At 29.8% G+C, this 22,707-nt stretch overlaps 1 protein-coding gene across 9 annotated transcripts in view; it reads left to right on the forward strand.

The window, feature by feature from the left end:
* The window catches only part of LOC145291375 (histone demethylase UTY-like), a 280,609-nt gene that overhangs the window by 116,669 nt on the left and 141,233 nt on the right, over positions 1-22,707 (forward strand). Inside the window, exon 1 of one of the 9 annotated variants that reach the window (XM_080137163.1) lies at positions 185-412. The exons of 7 other annotated variants lie outside the window; for them this stretch is intronic. The gene's annotated coding sequence lies outside the window, so the exon portion shown is untranslated. Of the gene's footprint in view, positions 1-184; positions 413-22,707 lie in introns of those variants that run through there. One more of the 9 variants, XM_080137160.1, reaches the window with a different exon arrangement.

Raw genomic sequence — 22,707 nt, forward strand, 5'->3', positions numbered from 1 at the left:
TTCCGGCTTTTGTTTAGGTCTAGAAGAAAAAGAATTATTTCTGTCTACTCAGTCGTTTTTTATTATTTTCTTTAAAAAAAGAAAAAAAAAAATGGAAAAAAAAAATCTGCGCTTTGGTCTTGCAATTTTTTTTTTTCGCCTCTGGTTGACCTGGTTACGTGAAGATGGAATTGGAGCATATTTTATTTCCATGTTTGGTTTTCCCTTTTCCACTTCTCTGCTGGATTGCTTTCAATAACCTTTCTCAAAACTGAATCAAGGTTGTAGCTTCTCTCTTCGATTACTCATGTGTTGCTAGAAACTAAACTTACACTTTAGACTTTTCGTTTATCGCTTTTTGTTGATAAATAGAAACGCGAAGATTCGAGCTTTGTTTTTGCTCTTACCTGTAAAAAAATGTAGGAAACGCTGGGTGAGTAATTCTATTTTTTGTGTCGGATTTTACCGCAAAAACATTTCGATAATGAGAAAAAACAAAAAAACAAAAAACTGTCTTGCAAGAATTGTTTATCGTAATTTCTTTGTCTCTTCCTCTATATTACATGTAGTCTTTTAAAATATCTTTAAGCATCGGGATACTAAGTGCAACTAAATTGACTACTCCTTCATTAAATTAATCCATGTCCCCCCCCCTCTTTCTCTTTGTATAGACTCTTGAACAAACGTGCTTAAAAATAAAGACTTTTAGGTTAACCTTTTTTTTTCTCTTATAAATACACGTAAAATATTTTCTCACCAGTCGTCAGGTACTCTTACATTTCAGTTGCTGAGTTATTTTTGGAGATTTCGCTACGCTTTTTAACATACAAAATCTGTCACTTAATTTTCCGTATCTCTCTCTCTTTTTTTTTTTTTTTTTTTTTGTCAAAGAAGAGATATATATAACATAGGAGGTCGGTTCGATATGGGGAAATCCAGACCCACCCTCAAACGAGGAACTCTCGGTGGTTGCAAACGTTATCTATATTGGATCCACTGATATTCCTCGATGGAGTCACCTCAGGCGACCGCCGCGACCGGTGATAACCTCATCACTCGCTCCAAAGAAGGTGGTAATGCCTGGGAAGGTGCTCCACTGCTCCAGTGCGCCACCCCCTAGAATCGAACCTAACCATATCCCACCCTAATTCCAGCCTTATGGCCATAACATTCCGATTGTTTGTGACTATGCAGTATGCACTAATTCCTAATCCGTCGGGTTAGGTTTTGATTTGATTACATTTAATTTAGGTTTCCAATAACTGTTTTTAAAGAATTTCATTGATTTTGTCTCCCCCCCCTTCAATCTCAAGTTTGCAATTACATTTTGAAAGTAAAGTAGACAAAGGTAATATTTAACCCATGTTCCACCGAATGCATTAATAATACTGTGACAATACGAATGAAATTACATGTTACATTTGTTCCCCAAAAGGGGGGAAACGATCTTATTTCATTTCAAAATATTAAAAAGTCATATGAGGAAATGGTCAATTTCAACCTACATATGGTTTCGATTTCACGATTTTGGCCTAGTTTTAAATGTCATTTTTGAAATGGTCTTAGTTTGAACAAAACTTATATAAAAATGATTAAATTGATAATATTGTAGCTTCTTAGTTTAAAGGTTTTTTTTTTTATTACACCACTTGATGATTTTATGTAATTTAATATTTGGAAAATAGATATTTTCATAAATATTGAGAAATTCCAACTTACGGCCACTGCTGTAAAAAAAAAACATACGCATTCAGACTTCTAGTATGCTAGACTTCTGAAACGTTTTGTTTAGAATATTCATAACCTGTTTAATAAATGGCGTCATCCACTGTGCACAGGAACAAACAAGATTCAAAGTTTTAGTAATGGATATGTGCTCTAGCAGTGTCAGAAATTTCGTGAAAATAGTGAATAATTCCACCCCATCTTTCCAAGCTTATAACTCCTCGAAAAATGTAATTCAAGCCCTAATTTTTTTTTTCAATTAAAGGAGTAAGGACCAAGGTTTTATTTAAAAAAAAAAACAAAACAAAACAATGTGTTTTTTTTTTTTTAAAAAGGTTTTAAACTTCGGACTTTACAGGTAAATTTCTAAAAAACTGATTTTTTTTTTTGTTTTAAATTTGAATATATTATTTATTGACCTTTTCTCTTCAATTTGTGATATATAAACCTATTAAACATAAATTAATTATTTACTTTTTAATAGACATTTCAAAATGAGAGGCGTAAATTATTCGACCCCCTATCTTTCTAAGCTTATAACTCCTCGAAAAATGTAATTCAAGCCCTAATTTTTTTTTCAATTAAAGGAGCAAGGACCAAGGTTTCATTAAAAAAAAAAAAAAAAAGACAAAAAGAAAAAATGTGTTCTTATAAAATAAGGTTTTAAACTTCGGACTTTACAGGTAAATTTCTAAAAAACTGATTTTTTTTTTTGTTTTAAATTTGAATATATTATTTATTGACCTTTTCTCTTCAATTTGTGATATATAAACCTATTAAACAAATTAATTATTTACTTTTTAATAGACATTTCAAAATGGGGGGGGGGGCGTGAAAATGGGGGGGCGTGAATTTAAAAAAAACGTTTGTCTAAAATATTATATTCGGTTTATTGGAAAGAACATAAAATTTCACATTGACCCTGAAAATATCGTAAAAATAGAATCAATAGAAAAATTTTGATAGATTTTTAAAATTTAAAAATTTAAAAATATTGAGTTTAAAAATTGAAAAATATTGAGTTCGAAAAATTCATTACTGTTTTAAAAAAAAAATAAAAATATTTTTATTACTTTTAAAACAACTGTAATAGTTTATTTTGGAAGTATAATCCATAAAGAAAATAAATAACCCACTTTTAACAGAGAAATTACGAGATTTTTATATTGTATTCGCAGTTTCGTGTTAGGGGTGTCAAAAATTCCTACAAAAATTCTGATACTGCTATATGTGCTCTGACGAATTCCTAGCATTTATGCTTCCCTCGGCATAAAAACTCCCGACTAACCCGACAAGCAGCAAAATCCCACCTCTTCACTATAGAGGCCGCCCTTATATGCCAGAAAACTTAGTTTCTTTCTTCAAACTGCTAGACTTTGGTATTCCCTCCATGTTTCCTACTTCCTTGAGTGTATTGACATGCAAATATTTAAATGTAATGTGAACACGCATCTCGTTGCTCAACTCCATGCATAGTGTCCCTCTAGGCATGGTCCCTAATAGTAGTCTCTTACGTCACAGTGGCAGTCTGCCTTGTTTGGGTGGGGCGAATAAGAGTTAATATTAATAAAAAAAAATAGTATTATTAGAACAGTCACCTATGGGTCTAGAAGGATTCTTCTAGAAGACGATTTGTAACTTTGATTTTATGAATGGCATTGTAATTTTATAACGTCACTCAATGTTTGTTTGTTATCACGTCATCAAATATGTGCAGGAACAAACAAGATCCACAAAGTTGCAGTATTATACTATAGGTGGATCACTGGATCAGCCAACAGTTATGTATCTAGTATGCACGGTGACAAGATACAGGCATGACCCACAGTTTTGCAAGTACATGCTAGATCAGTATTTGCCAAGTATAATATCAAATATTTAAAAATTCCAACCCACAGTTGCTATCACAACAATCTGAGGTCATAAATATTGAATGGTAGCTTTATGACGTCATTTAGTGTGCATGGTTGGATTCTTTTTTTTGTTTTTTCCTTTTGTTTTTGTAAATTGTAATTTCAAATTCTAAAGATAAGTTGTTGATTTCAACAGAGCCAAATTTCATTGCTGCGGGAATAAATAGCAACTTTTATTAACATTAAAAATTACTAGTGGATATTTGAATGATCTGAATTTTTAAAGTAACTTTTTTTCTTTTTTTTTTTTTTTTCTTATAAAAAATAATTTATAATCAGATAGTTTTCCAATAAATCGCTTATTGATACCCCCCCCCCAAAAAAAAAACCCACTCCAAATTATACGTAACTGTATTCAAACATTAATGACGTCTGATGTTTTAATTTCAAACTTCAATTGATTTTGTCCCTATGAAAACTAACCAACTCTTTGTTAAAGTTTTCGATTTCTAGTTGTTCCTAGGTCATGTTTTCTTGTGTGGAAATTCATTGGAGTGTTCCTGGTTGACTGTTACTAATTTTAGACTCGGTTGACATTGAAACACCGGACTAAGAATTTTGTTTGAAAGTAATTTAAAATGCTGGTCCTTAAACAATACGATGTTGTAGACATTTTATTTGTTTTTCAAATATTTTTGAAACTTGCTCTTTCAAATCGAATAAAATTACCCCATTTATTATTGCAAAAATTAAATGATTTTTTAATTTTTTTTTTTTTTTTATATACACCATGTTACATGAAAAGCTTATTTTACTGAGATTTGGCTAAATTTCGTAAAGCAGTTTCATAAACGTTATTGAATTCGAAAATAAAAGCTGACCTAAATCTGTTATTTCGTCCATGACACTGACACGTTTTTGGTTTATTTACAAATCAATCTATTTCCTATTTCCATTTTTTTTTTTTTTTTTTTTAAATCTACATTCTCTCTGATTCTCTTAACAGAATAATTGATGATTATTTTAGTTTTCGATTTGAAATTTGTGACTTCCCTGTTAATATTTAATTAAAAAAAATGTTCAATAATAATTTGCAGAATAATATCCGATTTAGCAATTTTAGTGAATGTCATAATTTATTTGTCATGATGGTCACGGTAAGATCCTTTGCTATTTGCCATGACTTTTCCATTTTATATCTATTTTTCGCTTTAGAAAATTCCATCAACAATGAACTTTCCACTTTAAATTCAAATTGTGTGTGGCAGGGACTTTGCATTAAAAATATATTGGCAGTCAATCTCGAAATCATTTGATTAAAATTGGTTTAGGAAAAATACAGACGAGATAATGTATTAATATCTATGAGGGTTATTCCTAAGGTAATGCATCTGTCACTCTTATTTCTGTTACTACTTTGAAATTGACAAACCCATCTCCTTACTGTGCTGACATCAATTGCATCAGCTTTGTAAAGATTCAACAGGCGTTAGTGAGTGTTGATCAGTGTAGTTTTTTTCTGCATGGAAGAATTGAATGACAAATGCCTGCTTCTGATGCACGTCCATGACGGGTTGTTTTCTTAGTCTTACCTCATCAGTATCTGGAACAGATAGGTGAATGCATAAGTTCAGTCATTATAACAATGCACTTTGCAACTCTCTCTGATCCATTTGATTGGAATGAAAAAATAGGAGGTATTACTTTTGGAGCACACCATAAAATTACATAACCACTTGTGCAACTCTTTGTGACTTGCACATTTTTTATTTCATAATCAATTATTTATTGAAATAAAAAAAAAAATGCAATAGCAGAAAGTACCAGGATTTTTTTTTATTATATCCAAGAAAAATGAATTTAATTTATAAAATTAAATCCACCAAAATGCATTTCATTTTTTTCGTAAACAAGTAATCATTTTAATATTTTCATGATTTGAAAAGGGGGGGGGTATGTTGTGACCTTTCAAAATTTTAAGGTAATATGGAATAATTAAAAATATTGAGCAGAAAATCCTTTCTCATAAGATAGTAAATTTTTACTTTAACAAAATTAATTTTTTATCCATTTGGTTCAATTAATACTTTAAATACCATAACAATTGTATGTAATTATCAAATTCTTTTAATTTGAAAACCATTTTAGTTTTGAATATTATCTTATTCCAGATTCCTTTACAAAGAGTACACACTTTTTTTAATTAGATGAGTTATCCCCCTTTGATCACAACTAATTTAAACCTTAAACATTACATCTTAGTCTGACATAGCGCTAAATATTTTTTTTTATATATACCGACCTTGAAACTCAATATTCTACATTGTTGCTTTTATTTTGGCAACTACTTAAACCAGCATGTGTCATGTATTTTAATATAACATCCATGCATCTTCATAAAAAAATATTAGATTTGTTTTTAAGCATCAGTTTTTTTATACAGAAATTTCATTTAATTTTCTAAGCATGTAACTGTAAAATAATTTTTCTTTTTAGCAATGACTTATTTTCGATCTGTTCATAGATGGTGCCTTCAATAAGTTTCCAGACTTGTTAGTATGCGCACTTTTATTGGGAGTACACGTATGAAACTCGATTACTCTTCAAAGTAATCTCCTCTGGTTGCAATGCTCTTGTTGTACCATTCAATAACTTCTGGAAGACCCATAAAAATCCTCTTGTAAGAGCATGTCAATGACCCTTTCGCAGCCTCTTTCATCTCGATTGTCTCATAATGACAGCCTCTGGGGTTTTCTTTGAGCTTAAGGAATAACCAAAAGTCACATGGAGCAAGGTCTGGATTATAAGGAGGGTAGGGAACTGTCTTGATACCTATCTTGGTCAAATAGTCTGATCTTCTCTGAGCAGCCTTGGGACACTTTGTGCAAATTTTCCACGACTTCAGTTCCTCGCGAATAAGTGTGTGTACAGGTCCCATATTGACATCAAACTGTGCACTTATTGTTTCAATACACACGACGGTCTTTATCCACGAAATTCTTTATTTGGCCAATCAACTCTGGCGTCCTGACTTCCTTAGCGTTCCATATGGTTGTGACCTTTTTATCAAGTTTAAAACAGAATTTTATTGCATATCGTTCTTCTAAAATGCCCTCACATCCAGATTGCATTTTTGAAATTCACCAGCTGTGACAATCAAGCTTTAGTAGGGTGTATTCCAATTTTTGCTGTAGCTGTTCATTTGAATCTAAAATCAAAAAAATTGGTCAATCATTGCATAAGGTGTATAACAATAACATACTGAATTTTCAAGCGTCTACAACAATTTTAAATACCTGCACAAAAAAGTTTGGAAACTTATTGAAGGCACCTCGTAAAAATGATATTTTGATATATTTTTTACTTGGAGAATAAAATCCGATTATACAAATGTTTGATTATTTAATGGAAACCAAAATAAATGTTAAAAATGTGAATCGATTACGATCGTTTGCGTCAAACAATTTTAATGTTAGGAATTGAAAGTTTTAACTGTTTATTCGACTTTTCAACACTAATATATCTTTATTGTAAGTATCGTGCGAGCATTTCTCCTGATTGTTCCTGCCATTCCAAGATATACAGTTTTTATCACCAAACTTGATTCTAACTGTAAATGTAAAACATAAAATCTAATTGAAGTATTTAAATAATAAAGCTGATAGTGACTATGAAGGTAATTTGATAATGTAAATATTAAACAAGAGAATTAAATAAAATTAAAACAATTGTCCATTAGATTCCAAATTCATCTGATTTTTTTTTTTCATGCATTCATTTATTTTTTATTTTATTTTATTTTTTTTTTATTTAAGCTTGTTCTTGCTACTGAAAACATTTTAAGCTTTTCTAGTGTTAATTTGAAAATTATGGTTTTGCGTTTTTGTTGTATCTACCTTGTCCGAGAGTATTTTTACTTTTTTTTGGTTCTTTGTCCCACCCCCAAATTATCCTTCTAATAGAATTTTCAAAGTTAAATTTAATTGTGCTAACCTTTTATTATTAAATTATTAACTGAACCAAATTAACTATTTTTTTTTTTTTAATGTAATGTTATTTCAAATCGTTAATTATAAAACTATTGAAGTAAATAGCTTTCAAATCATTGAATACATGAAGATTTGCTAGGAATTTTAAATGGAGTTTAAAAGATGTTCTATTCAACAGTTTAAATACTTCCAAATTCTTTTCAAAGTTCATAAGATATCCATTTATTTAGAAAAACAATTTTACAATAAAAAATGTCTGACTTATAGGCTGAAATGCATTCTTTGGATCAAATGTCATAATTAAATTTATTTAAATAGAATATTGTACTTTTGTTATTGTATTTTTTTTATATTAATAAATCATTAATATTTTTAAGTCACATGAAACGCGTAGATAAAAAGTAGTTAGACAATTTTAATGAAGGTTTCAAAATGAATAAAACCAGTTTCTGTAAACTCTAACGTGATTTACAAAAAAAAAAAAAAAAAAAGTGTTTTCCACAAAGTAGGAATCATTTCCCTTTTGAAAGAGGGAGAGACTCGGCGTAAGGGTTGGGTCTGTCTAAAAGTTAGGCGGACAGGAAATATGAAAATATCATTATCAGTCAGTCGGCAGCAGCAGCAGTCATGGAGTTCTTATCAAGCTTCACAATCGTTGCCTTCTTTATGCCATAAAAAATAAACAGTAAACAAGAGAAGAAACAACGAATTTAAGCAAGTATTAAAAACAACTAAAAAATTGCCCCCTACCCACCCTCAGCACTTCAATGTAGCTGGAAAAAAAAAAAAAATCATTTAAAATTAAGAGGATTTATTTTAATGTACATTTTTTTTTTCCTCAATGTTTTTAATCATTTCACAATGAACTTGGTGAAAGAAACGTTCTGCTTTATTGGCATCGATTTATGAGCTGCCATCTCCTATGAAAAGGATAGTTTCAACAGCACTCTGGAGGCCTCCTTACTTTTATCTTTTGTCACCTTAAAATCCCCGGACAAATATGTAGTCACTTTTAACAGCAACATAAACAGATATTTTTAAACATGTGCATTTCTGTGGCCAAAATTTATATATTCCACCCGGCGTCTGAAAATCACAATGAAATTAAATTGGAAAACAAATTTATTGCTCAAAAGTGCATTGAAATTAGATAATTTTGACTTCTTGATTCTGTTTAATATATATAAAGAATAGCCAGGACTTTATAACATATATTAAATGGAAGTGGGGCCTCTCGTGCTTGCTGCTTGACCCTCCTCGTAAGAGGTTAACATTTTTTAATAATAAATACAGATGCAAGTCAGTATCTTTGCATTTAGTAGCATCATGCACAAAAATTAAGCACTGACACACACACACACACACACATGCACACAATTAACAAAGATAAATATTTTTATATTATAACCTAAGATAATAGAAAGCTCAATCTACTGAATAGAGCAAGTGAAAAACAAGAAAAATTGATGCTGAAAATAAAATTGAATAAATTGCAATATTTGTTAATCCATCAAAAATTAAAACAAGAAATTATAAAAATCCTTAATGCATAGATTTTCAAAGATAGGCTCTTAGTTTTTTTTATTAGTGGATAGACAAAAAATGTACTGCTGGTTAGCATAAATTTAAAAATAAACTTTTTGTGAACTAAAAGGCATTTTTAATAGAATTAAATCAAATAAAGATGAAAAAAAGAAAAAGGATATTATACTACTTTTGTCATCGAAATCTGTGAAATTGCTCATTTTTCAATCGAATCTATTGACTGCCTGCTCTAATTGGGAACTCTCCATAGTGCAAGCCTCCCCCGCACCAACTTAGTTCACAATGCATTGTAGTCTACATTGCATTGTAGAAAACCTATGGTTGATTTTATAAAATTTTTATATAATGACTTAAAAGTTTTGCAAAAGTCAAGTATCATGGTGCAATTGTGCTCTAAACAGAAACACTCATTTCGAAGAAACCCCTAACTTATTAAAATACCTACTGTTTATTTTATATGCCGGTCTTTTCTGCTTGTGCGGTGATAAAACTTGTCAAATGCACTTGTGGTGCTAGGCTGTATGAGAAAATCAAACTTTTCTTTAATCGGATTGTTTTGAGTGTCGATACTTATCAGGAGCATTCCAATACATCTAAGAACACTCAAACACAAAGTAAATTTGTGAAAAATTTTTTTAAATTGACCTAGCCATTCTGGAATCTATAGGGAACAATTTCACAGACTGCTTTTTATATATAAGTAGAAATATATGTAAAATAGTCAATCACAAACAGCTGTTGTCATATCAAAACTGAGCAATAGCTATGATTCGGGGTTTTACTAAATATTTTCAACTAAAAAATGATGTATGATCATGGTACAACTAAACTTCCTTCTTTTCAAAGTTAAATCCAAGATTCAAACTAGCCTATTTTTTCCTTTCTCTCATCCACTGTTATTGGCACAAATATTTTATTTCACTTCAGTTTATTTTTATTTTTTTGTTTGCTTTCACTAACTCCATGAATATTATTATACATTAAAGGAAAATCCTGTCAGGAGTTATTTCTTTTGCACATTGTTGTACTGCTCTCAAGTAATATTGCATCAGTTTTGAATTTATAATTATTTATAAGCATAAATGTGTGTGCGTTGGTTTACCTTGTTCTTGTTACTACATGTATTACTGAGTAGCAATTTGTTTCTATTCGCTCGACTCTTGTTAGTCATTTACTAAAAACACTTAAAATTTTCTGTTTTACAAAATTCAGCAAAATTACTTGTAAACCTTAACTGGTCATTATTTTTCTTTTTTACTCCAAGCAACACTGGATACATACAATTGTATGTTTGCAGCCCTCCCTCTCCAATTATTCACTGTTCAAGAAAACCCAACAATTTCAGATTTAGATTTTGCACCCCCTTTCAAAGATAGTGCATGTTTCACACAATTTTTTTTTTTTTTTCACTAGATTCATATACAATTAAGATTCTGCCTCAATCTTCAAGTTTCCGACTGTTGGTCGATTCCATAAGCGTAAAAACCCAGTTCACTAAATTTTACAGAAGTGATTTTCACACTAAATTTCAAGCTGTCCCATAACTTAGATTTGTACTGTTTTAAAGTGGTAATATGCTTGTTCTCTCTTAAGAATTTGTTTGGAAACTGGGTCATTCCATGTCAATTCACCAGGCCATTACACCCACTGACGCCAAATTACTTGAAATTTTACACAAATATTCCCTTTCATGAGTTAGGAAAATTTGCCAAATTATTTGGTCCTAAACCTTACCATTCAGATTTTAGGAGGATGTAAAATTTGCAAATTTTGCTTCTAAATTTATGCCACGAAACATCACGGAATTTCAGTCTTTTATAAAATAAAAATAAAAATACTTTCACATATTCAATATTTTTGAAATTTGGTAGGAAAGGCATTTAGGGACTGTAGAATCCGAATATTTAATTATTTTAACCCCATATCTGGTAGAAAATAAAATTTTGCTCACCCAAAAGCATGCTCCCACAAGCATCAATTTTTTACCTATGTAACTTATGGTCAGTCTAGAGAAAATGTCCTCTTCAATTTTCATAATATTTTTATTATAGCATCTACTATGATTGCTTAAGTTCTCAAAAAAATGCTACGAGGGTTTCTAGCCTACTTTAGAAGATATGGCCCTGCCAAGTTTATAGTTTTTTTTTCTTATGTACCTGCGGTAATTCAGTGAAAGATTGACAAAGACAATCATTCTAATGCTCCCGAACTCCTCAAATGTTCGTATTGTGCTTAGTAATTTCTTAAACTATTCAATAAGATAGTCTTTGTTAATTTAAAAAGAAAATAATTTAAATATATTTTGCAGATATTGCATGTTGTATGGTACGGATAGATTGTCTTTAACAAGTGATAAACATTGACTCATGCATTGGCACATTATAGAATTTTATGTAGGGGGCATTAAACATTCTTTTTTTTTTTCTTTTTAAGTTATTTTCATTAAACTGAAACTTTTTTTTTTCATTTAGGAGAAAGTTATAATAAAATGTATTTTTCAATAGTTTAAAACACTAAGTATAAAACTACACTGATCAATAAACTTTTGTAGACTATTGTTTAAACATAAGATCTCTGATAGGTAATAATTGTATTAAATTTAGACCAACCATGAACTCTGAATGACCCTCCTTTGACCCAGACTGGAACTTGTCTGTGGCACCTAAAATATTTATGTGGTTTCCTACAGTATCCAAAGAGAAAGGTGGCATTTTCCTACTTGGATTTTTTACTAGCACACAGAATAATGGAAGTAGTTTTTTTTTTTTCTCAGGTAAAGATAAATTGTTCTATTTGTACTGAACTAATAGTGGAAACAAGTACTAATTTATTCCATGATAAACAGGTTGGATTAATTTCAGTGAATCATTTGGATGCAATGGATGTAAAGCTTATTGCCTGTCGGACAGGACTTGACGAGGATAAAATACAGACTCTGTGACCATCACAAGCAGAACTTGATAACTAAGGATGAGTGGCTTGAAGAGTTGTTGCAATCCATTTAATAATTATAAGAAGCAAATTAAAGGCAGTTTGAAAGCAATTTCTTTGAAGTTGGCAAATAAAACAAAGGCTAAGTTGTTATTTATCCCAGGCAGGAAACTCTGTCCTAATTACTGAATATGAATCAGCAAACTTCTTGATGAAAAACAAAAGTGTGTATCGGATGAGGAAATGCAAGAGCTTGATGCAAGTACTTCAACGGAAACAAGACAAATATCAATGAATGTCTCTGCTATTCTAGTTTCTCCAATGAAAACTGAAGGGCTTCATGACTCTGGAAAGGCTCGTTTAGGTAAGAGAAAACTTTCTGCAATACAAAGTATTAAGACCAAAGTCAGTAGGTCATTAAACATTGACTCTGAGCTGTTATATGATGAACCTTTAAAATTAAAAATGAGATTTTAGATAAAGCTAAGTGCTTTGATAAAATGATAGAGGTTCTTGCAGCAAAAGTGAAGACTGTGGAATCCACTAAAATGAAAGTACAGATCTTGACATGTGCCCCTACCAATTCGTCACACAAAAAAAGTTATGAATGTATTGGGTGTTTCAGAACACATTGTACGCAAGGCTCGCAAATTGTTTGGAAAGCGGTATTTTAGCTGTGCCAGAACAAAAAAGACGCAAGTCTTCGTCTGCTGATATTGCACAGTTAGTGCAAGCATTTTATCAAGATGATGAGTACACTCGATTGATGCCAGGCAGGAAAGACTATGTTGGTATTAAATGTAATTTACATCAGCAGAAGAGACTCATATTGTGTAACCTAAATGAGCTCTTCAGAGCATTCAAGGAATAAAACCTGACAGTATCTTTAGGCTTTTCAAAATTTTATAGCCTTAGACTAAAATGGTGTGTCCTTGCTGATAGCATGCTGTATGTGTATGCACTATCCACCAAAACCTCAAACTATTACTGGAACCACTGAATGTACTGTATCAAGATCTCTTGAAATATATTGTCTGCAATACAAGTAGACAATGTAGGATTCAGAGATGCCCAAATTGTCCGAAATCATCGCAGAAGCTGGAAAAATTTCTTTACCACACCCTTGGAGAATGTATTTTTAATGAAACTATTGAGTTCTTTCAATGGACAAGTGACAGATCAACTTTAATAACTCACAAGGAATCCTGTCAAACTTATGTGGATTTAGTTATTTTGCAATTAAATAAATTAGCTCCTCATTCTTACTTTGCTAAATCACAATCCAGATAGTTAAAACAAAAAAAAATAAATAAAAGAAAAATATATCAGTGATAGCAAAGTTTATTTTTTGGGGATTTTGTTGAAAATTACAAATTTGTTGTTTAAGATGAGATCCATAGTTTTCATTGAAATACCTCTCAATGTACTTTACACCCAGTAGTACTCTATTTTCAGCTTGAAAACACAATGCAAAATCAATGTTTTTGTATTATATCTAGTGATAACTCCCATGATATGGCATTTGTTCATATGGTATAGAAAAACATTATCGAGGTGATCAAGGTTAATTTGTCAAATGCGAAAAGTTTTGAATATTTTACAGATGGTTGTGCAGCACAATATAAGAACTTTGTCAATTTGTTCAACCATCAAAAGATTTTGGACTTGATGCAAAATTGAACTTCTTTGCAACTAGTCATAGTAAATAACCATGTGATGGCATAGGTGGGACAGTGAAAAGGATAGTAGCAAAAGAAAATCTATGAAGACCAACTTCCAAACAAATCCTTTCAACAGAAACTATGAATACTGCAAATTTGCAATTGAAGGAATCACATTTTTAGGAGGAAGTGGAGAAAGCAAGGAGAAGTCTCACTATTAGATTTTAAAATGCATCCACAGTTCCAGGGACAAGAAGTTTTCATAAGTTTATTCCACTCGACAGAAATAAATAGCCATGAAACATTGTAGTGAAGATGAAAACTATGAATTTATATAACTTCTCTATTATGGTTAAAGAAAAACGAATCAAATTGTTGTTTCAGAATGTTTGTTGCAGTATGACAGTAACATTTGGATTGGCATGATCCTAGAAATTAATATGGAAAATAAGGACTTGCTGATTATGCTTGCATGAAGCATCCAGCTCTTCCATCACATTCATTTTATTGGAAAGTGGATTTTAAGGATATATGCTTTGTGCCATTAGCAAATATTCTGTTCACTATTGATGTCCCTACAACACCAAATGGTAGAGTTTATCATTTGTCCAAAGTGGATAAATTATCTGTGCAAAAAATTGTATACAAAACAATTTAATCTATGTACACAAAGTTTTAGATTAATGAAAATAACTTTGGAAAATTTTTTTAAAATATAAAGAATTTTTTAAAGTGATGAAATTGAAAGCATTTCTTATAAATAAAAAAAATATAAATGTTTAGTGCCAATTACAAATATTCTAGGTTTTAAAAATTCACATGCATTTAAAACAAAACGTAAATAAGTTCTTGAACCGTTCCATATAAGTTATCAAATTTACCAAATTTTCATTACTGATGATTACTATATTGTCCAGTTTCTACTGTACACTCTTTAACCCTTATCCTTGAGTAGCCTCTTGGCCTTGATAATGTGGTGATGCCTATGTAAAAAAAAAATAAATAAAAAAAAAAATAATCAAATGTTTTTTGTTTTTTGAAAATAATTTTTAAAAAAAATTCAATCAGGAATAAGTGTTGATCCTAATGCATAAGTCAATGTTTATCTCTTGTTAAAGACAATTTATCCATACCATATAAAATGCAATATCTGCAAAATATATTTAAATTTCTTTTAAATTAACAAATGCTATCTTATTGAATAATTTAAGAAATTACTTAGCACAATGTGAACATTTGAGGAGTTTGTCTTTATCAATCTTTCACTGAATTACCGCAGGTACATAGAAAAAAAAAACCCTATAAACTTGGCAAGGCCATATCTTCTAAAATAGGCTAGAAACTAGTGTTGGGGCGATTCCTAAATTTTTTCCAATTCCGATTCCAGGAAAATTTTGATCCACGATTCCAATACCAAGTATGATTCCATTGGAATTGTTGTTTTGAAATATACCATTATATAATAGAAAGTTTTTGTGTAGGGAAAAAATTTGGTACAGCAAAAAAGTGGAAATACAATTAAGGGAATTTCGAAAACGATTTGATTTTTCATAAAATTTCTTTCACTGAAATATTTTAACCATGAATTAAATATGCACCATGGAATTAATAACAATCAATTTCAGGAGTTATTTTATATTTTTAACAATGTTATTTTTTAAATCTAAATAAATTGGGTTATTTCTATATTTATTTTATTATATAATTATATACTTATCATCCTTTAATCATTCAAAAAAGTTGTCACAACAAATATAGAACAAATAAATGTTATCAAAGGCAAGATAAGTTACTTTTCTACCTAACTAGATATGTTTTCAGTGTTTTTATTTGATGTAACATGTTTATTCAGCTCGAAAAACAGTGTTTACCGTTGTATTGGAAAATTAAAAATAGCGCTCGACTCTCTCTTTGACATGGTAAGTTTGGGAAAATGAGTTATAAATAAAAAAACTAGACAAAATACTGTTAAAAATCCGCCGAATATATATCAGCTTATGTCACGGTGACATATATTGAGTTTCTAACAGTATTTTGCATAGATTTTATTTTTAATTCCTTTTCCCAAACTTACCGTGTCAAAGAGTTGGGCGCAATTTTTAATTTTCCAATACATCGGTAAACACTGTTTTTCGAGCTGAATAAACATGTTACATCAAATAAAAACACTGAAAACATATCTAGTTAGGTAGAAAAGTAACTTATCTTGCCTTTGATAACATTTATTTGTTCTATATTTGTTTTTGTGACAACTTTTTTTAATCCGCGTACAGGAAAACAAACCCAAAAGGAGTTTTTAAAATTTTTGGTAATTGAGTTAAGTTGAGATAAGTCCTGCAGACGAACCTCGTTCTGACATTCGGAAAATTTAGGTTAACAACTTGTGAAGCTACCGAAAAGTAACCCTTTTGAATGAAGATGGATATAAACAATATTTTAAAAATTAATTTCTTAATTTTACTTTAAAACAAAATGTGAACATATATAAACAAAATATTTTAGAAAATAATTTCTTAATTTTAAATAAAAATTGATTGTAAAGAATTAAAAAATAAAAAAATAAAATAATTATTGAAAAATATTAGTGTTTACATAGCTGGTTCTGGTTCTTTGGGATAATAGGGGCGCCTGAAACTTTTCTTCGAAAATGAAAAAAAGCTTTAGTGTTTTTATTATTTTAAATCATTTTTTTTTTTTTTTTTTTTTTGAAACACAAGCAATGACTACTTAGAACAACAAGGGCGCATAGCAGAAATTTTTCAGGGTTTAAATGTATTGTAATCCTTGTATTGGGGTCAAAAAACGTTTTTCAGATGCCATATTACTTATTTACTTGCCTCCGCACAAGGGCAGTTAGATACAAGGTCGGTTTTTAATGTAGAGAAGCATTTATTACTAAAAAACAAAATGGTGAAATATAAAAGCAAGTTAAGCTACAAGTGAAAAAAAAAAAGAAATTTATTTATTTTTCAAAGAAATTTCGAACATTTATTACTATAAACATAAATCAAGATAAGTCAACGTAAAAAGGAAAACAGATTTTTTTAAACAGCAAAGTTCAAATGTTTGTTTGCAGTTAAAGCAGTTCAACAATCTTTTTTTTTTTTTTTAAATAAAATATTTTTATAAATAAAGCAATTTGGAGAGGTTAATTTACTTTCTGTATCCATCATTCAAAGGGTCAATAATTGTAGAAGCACCGGTGTCACATTTCACGTGACCTAAATGTTCAGATTTTTCAGAACGAGGCTCATCTGCTGGATCTACTTATCTCAACTGCACCAATTTGACTTTGCTTGCTTTATTTTTTAAAAATATAAAGGTTGACAAGACATTTTTCATTTACTAATGAGATTTTTCATTCATTTACAAATGGAAGAGTGTAAAAAAAAAAAAAAAAATTGCCAAAAGATAAGCACCTTTTTTTTTTTTTAAGTTATGAGTTGGAAAAACCACTGATTTTTAACACGATTTACTCGCAATGAGATCACTGTAAAATATTTTTTCTCTAAGAGTTAAGTATTCAGCTTTTTCATGAACTTGACATAGTTAGGCTGTTTTATACATAAATAAACTTTGCTCACAAATGAAAACAATGTTACCTTGCGACCCCTAAAGTTTCAGTGCAAGTGCAAACAGATAACTAATCATGGGCCTCAAAGTTTCGAAACCAACACAGCATCTATGTATGTAATGGAATAAGAAAACTCATTAAGATAAATAAAGATTACCTTTAAAGTAGTTAATAAAATTCTTGTACATCCTATTAAATATGTTATGAAAAAGTTCTATGATGTTTTGGTATTTCTACACTTTATCGCTGAAACTTGAGACTCCATTTTATTTCATCCACCCGTCGTTGAAATCCAAACGAGAAATCAGTATTTTAAACTATGATCGAAGCATGAAATAAATAACAAAATTAAACTAGATAATGATTTTTCGGTTTCATTTAAATTAATTTGTTGTTGATTCTTCAAAGTTGCTTTAATTAAAAAAAAATGTTTCATTAAAATTATTTGTTTGAAAAAAAAAAAAAAAAAAAAAAAAAAAATTATAAAACTCCAATGTTGCTTTCATTACAAAATTGTTTTATTAAAATTATATTTTCTTATGCAGACTTTTCAATAAATGTTTTTTACAATTATATTGATAAATTTTATACAGCAAATGTTTTGGTTTTCAAATGGTGCTCGCCCTGTTTAGACAATTATGAATATGTCATTTTTTGTTTTTAATAAAAAATATATATATATATGCATTTCATGAAAAACTTTCTGTTTTCATTAATTAAACCGAAACATTTCCGATTAAACAATTACGGATATATGTACTCTTTCACTTTCTTTCTTTATTTTTTTTCATAGGAAGTAATTAATATCTAGTTTAATTTTTTTTGTTTTTTATTTCTAACTTCGGTCATAGTTTAAAATACTGATTTCTCCCTTGAATTTCAACGACAGATGCGTGAAATAAAATGGCGTCTCCAGTTTCGGCGATAAAGTGTAGACGTACTGATGTTTTTATCATAAATTTTTGACAGCATTAATCTCCCTTCAAACAAACAGTTCAACTTTTAAAATATAGAGAATCATAATAAAAGAATCGTAAATCTAAGGTATTTTTTAATGATCCGATTCCAATTCCCCACCAAAATACACGATTCTTATGATTAACGATTCCGATTAATCGTCCCACCACTACTAGAAACCCTCACAAATGTTTTTGAGAAACTGAAGCAGTCATAGTAGATGCTATAATAAAAATATGAAAATCGAAGAGGACATATTTTCTCTAGAGTGATCGTAAGTTACATAGGTAAAAAAATTGATGCTTGTGGGAACATGTTTTTGGGTGAGCAAAATTTTATTTTCTACTAGATATAAGGTTAAAGTAATTAAATATTTGAATTCTATAGTCCCCAAATGCCTTTCCTACCAAATTTCAGAAATATTGAATATGTGAAAGTATTTTTCTTTTTATTTTATAAAACACTGAAATTCCGTGACCTTTCACGGCATAAATTTAGAAGCAAAATTTGCAAATTTTACACCGCCTTAAAATCCGAACGGTAAAGTTTAGGACCAAATAATTTGGCAAATTTTCCTAACCCATGAAAGGGAATATTTGTGCAAAATTTCAAGTAATTTGGTATTGGTAGGTGAAGATTTCAAGTTTTCGCTAGTGCTTGGACATGGAATAAGTCAACTTGCAAAATTCTCCTTGGGAGCAGGGAGGCTTAATGACATGTCCTCCCTATCCATTATATTCTTTACAGCAGTGTAAGCCTGTTTTACTACAACTTAATTTTATGCATAGAATAATCTTCATTTTGTAGAATCGCATTTCAAACTACTCATGCCTGAGAAAATGGTGATCATTTTTTTTCTGTACCCATTTTATAACTCTTCAGTATATATATTTATATAGAATATAAATACATGGAATAGTTTAACAAATCATTTGCAACCGTTCGTTTAGTTTGTTAGCTGGTGAATAAAAAAAGTTGATGTAGAAGACTCAAACTCGACCACCCCTTTCCCTCCTGTTTAACATCTTAATTAGTGTCTAATGGATATGGATCAGATTTGATGCGAATCTGAAATTTATCTAATATTATTTGATGTCAGATTTTCACAAGACATCTGAGTTATCTGAATTTTTATGAATGGCTTCCACTCCATTTTATCCGCCTTTATAGATAACTAAAATAAAATATTGCTCTCGTTTAAACTCCTTATGTCTAGCAACCGTGTTCCTGTACATACAAACAGCTATACACATAGCTAATCTTTTGTATAAATAGATATTTTAACTGTAAACAATGAGTTGATATAATGGCAGGTTCAAAATGATTCTATGAGCTATCATATATGAAAAAATAGTTATAAAAACTGTAAATAAACTTATGTTTAGTAGATTGATCTTAAATATCAGTTAATCCACTCAATTTAAAAACTTACCATGTTTATTTCGCTTTAAAACGACAGCTTTAACTTTGATCACCAAATTAAACACCCGAATTTGATCACCAAATTAAACACCCGAATTTGATAATAAAAAAAATTAGTTCACTACACTTGAATAAAACGTAAGGTATTTATAAATCATGAATTCATACAAACCTCTTTATTTGGAATGCTTTAACTATTGATGTAGTTCAATGTAAGTTGGATGAATATTTTTTGTTTGCTCTGTGATCTCCACAGAAGAATTATTGCATATCTCTTCTTCATAAAGCTTCAACTGAATTAGAGCATTTTCAAAAACAAATTCTGAGAAAGCAAACACAAATTTGAAAACGAAATGAATTTATCTTTCACTCTAGTGACATTTTGATGACATGTTCTTTCAATCTGCACGTTTCACAACTGCAAATTCAACTTGAATTCTGATCAACAATATTGGTGGTTGGATGCAGCTGATGTTTTCAAATCTAATTAACGAGTCAAAAAATGCAAACTATTTAAAAAAAAAAAAAACAGCCAAAAATTATATGGTCATGTTTTTGTGGTGTGGGACTGGAAAGAGTCATGTGGTTAGCCTTATAGCTGATTACCTTAAATGAACACATTCTTGTTGCAGCTTCCACTGGTACTGCAGCCAATGAAATAAGCGGCACCACACTTCACACAGCTTTTCATCTTATTTTTCATGGCAGATCAAGAAAGACCCTTTCTGATAAAACTCTAAATGATCTACGTACAAAGTACAAAAATTTGAAGGTTCTTATCACTGACGAAATCTTCATGACTGTCTATGGACACTAGCTGAAAGTTTATTATTTAAACTCTTCAGCTTAACATTTACAATTAACATGAATTGGAATAAATACATAGTCAATTTGAATTGTGAAACAAATCTGAATTGATATGTTATTTATTTGCCTCCCCACGAGGGTATAGTTAGATAAAGGTTGGATCTTCATTCATGTGTAGAAGGCAGTTTAAAAGAAGTTTCCTGCTTACTAGTTTGTAACCTTGTATTGTAAACCAATTGCATATATTAAAGTTCAATGTATGAATATATAATCAATATTTGTAAAATTGAGTCTACAAGAGATGTTAGCCAAAATCAGTCATAGAACTGTTACCTATTTTGACCATTTAAACCCCTAGTCTGATGTAAAACATTGGGCTAAAACAGCCAAATAACTCCGTTTCATAACAAACGATGCCCTAATTTTTTTAAATTCGATACCTTTTAAAACCCCTATTTAGACACAAGTATGAATTTTAGGAAAAAATAAAAATTAGTCCCGAAAGGTGTTTTTCACCCCTAAAACACAGTTTGCCATTTTTGACCCCCTGGGGACGCAACCAGAATTTTTATAAAATGTTACATTTCCTACCTTGGGTAGTTGTAACTTCATGCAAAATTTCAGAAAAATGTAATGAGCAGTTATTGAGAATTATGGGAACAAACAAAGTTGAATTCTAATGTCCAAGTGTGACTAAGTCGGTGGAGCAAAAAGGACACACATAATATTTGATAATAAAAAAGGTTTATTTAAAAAGGATATAAAATTTACAAAATCTCCACAGCTGAATAGTAAAAAAAACAAAAAAAAACGGTTAACAGTTCAAATAGCTGGGAGGTGTTCAAACCTGTTATGGTGCTTTCCTATCTCTTGTAGAGATTATGTCAGCAATAAGATATTACAAAAGCAATTTGGTCATGCACTTCTGAATGATAGAAAGATGCAACGTGAAGTGTTAAGGCAGGTCAGTCAATAGGACCTGAAAATCCTTTGATGCTCAGTGAAAGAAGGAGGATGGTGAGGCAAAACTTGAATAGGATTAAAATGCACAGGAAGTTATGGAAATAGAGCTAATTGCTATGCCAATCACCCTGACTATGGTATAGGCCAACATTAAAAAATTGATTAGTTTTATTAAATGAAGGAATAAGTTGTCAAAAAAAAAGAAAATTAAATGTCTGAAAATTTACTTATGATTGTTGTAGTGAAAAATCTCTAGTTCAATAATTGTTGAATTTAAAATGTTCATTAAGAAAATATTTTAAATTATTCAAAAGCCTTCATTTAGTTCAGAATGAGTTCATAATTTTTAATCTTTAGTTGTATTTAACTTATTTCATCAAATAAAGTTTTGTTGAGTAAATAAAATTTTTAAAAATTAAAAAACAATTTTTCAAATAGTTCAGCCTTAAATTGTTTTACACGTTTTTTTTTTTTTTCCAGAAAATTTGTAAAAAAATTTTGTTTACAATTTTGTAAACAAAAGATTTTTGTGCAAAGTTTTTACAGAAAAAATTAAGATGTTTTAAAGTTAAAACAAAAAAATAAAAACCCATATTTCAAAATTGAATGCAAAAAAAAAAAAATTATTTAATAACACATTTATAGAATTTGTAATGTATGACTACAAAAACAAAATTTTAATTTTTACAACTTTGTGAGTTTGCTAGTTTTTATTTGTCTTCCTATTAGATCAAAGTATAAGACAAGGTCGTTTTTTTATGTAGAGAAATCTTTTAAAAAGAATCATTGTGGATTAGAACAAAATGGTTAGTCTCTGAAAATTCCTTCTCTGAATAAAAACAGATGCCCCAAAAGCCAAACAGTTTAGTGGTCAATAAAAGTTGGGAGTAATTAGAAAAATAACAGCCAGTTTCGTCTTTTTGAGCATTAAAGTTTATGGAATTGAATTTTCCAAATTTTTTTCAATATTCGTCTTGATTATTTATATATATATATATATATATATATATATATTTTTAACTATCATTACATAATGAAGCATAAAAAATATGTATCCAGTTAATGTAAACAAATATAATTGCCATTGAAACCTGCTTCAAATATTGTGCATTTGTTTATTCCTGCTTTTTATTAAAATAATAAGAGAATTTACAAAATCTTGGAATAAGAATTCGTCCTTAATAATCAGAAAATTGGTAAAATTGTATTTTATTTAAGTCTGGGAGTTTTTGCTACAGTGGTTGCTTGGCTATAGTGGATTAGGGCTAATAGTATCACTCCAAACGTTTGTTTAAAAAGGA

The sequence above is a fragment of the Euprymna scolopes genome, chromosome 12, assembly GCF_053919585.1.
Source record: "Euprymna scolopes isolate OS-2025 chromosome 12, ASM5391958v1, whole genome shotgun sequence".
Lineage (NCBI taxonomy): Eukaryota > Metazoa > Mollusca > Cephalopoda > Sepiida > Sepiolidae > Euprymna > Euprymna scolopes.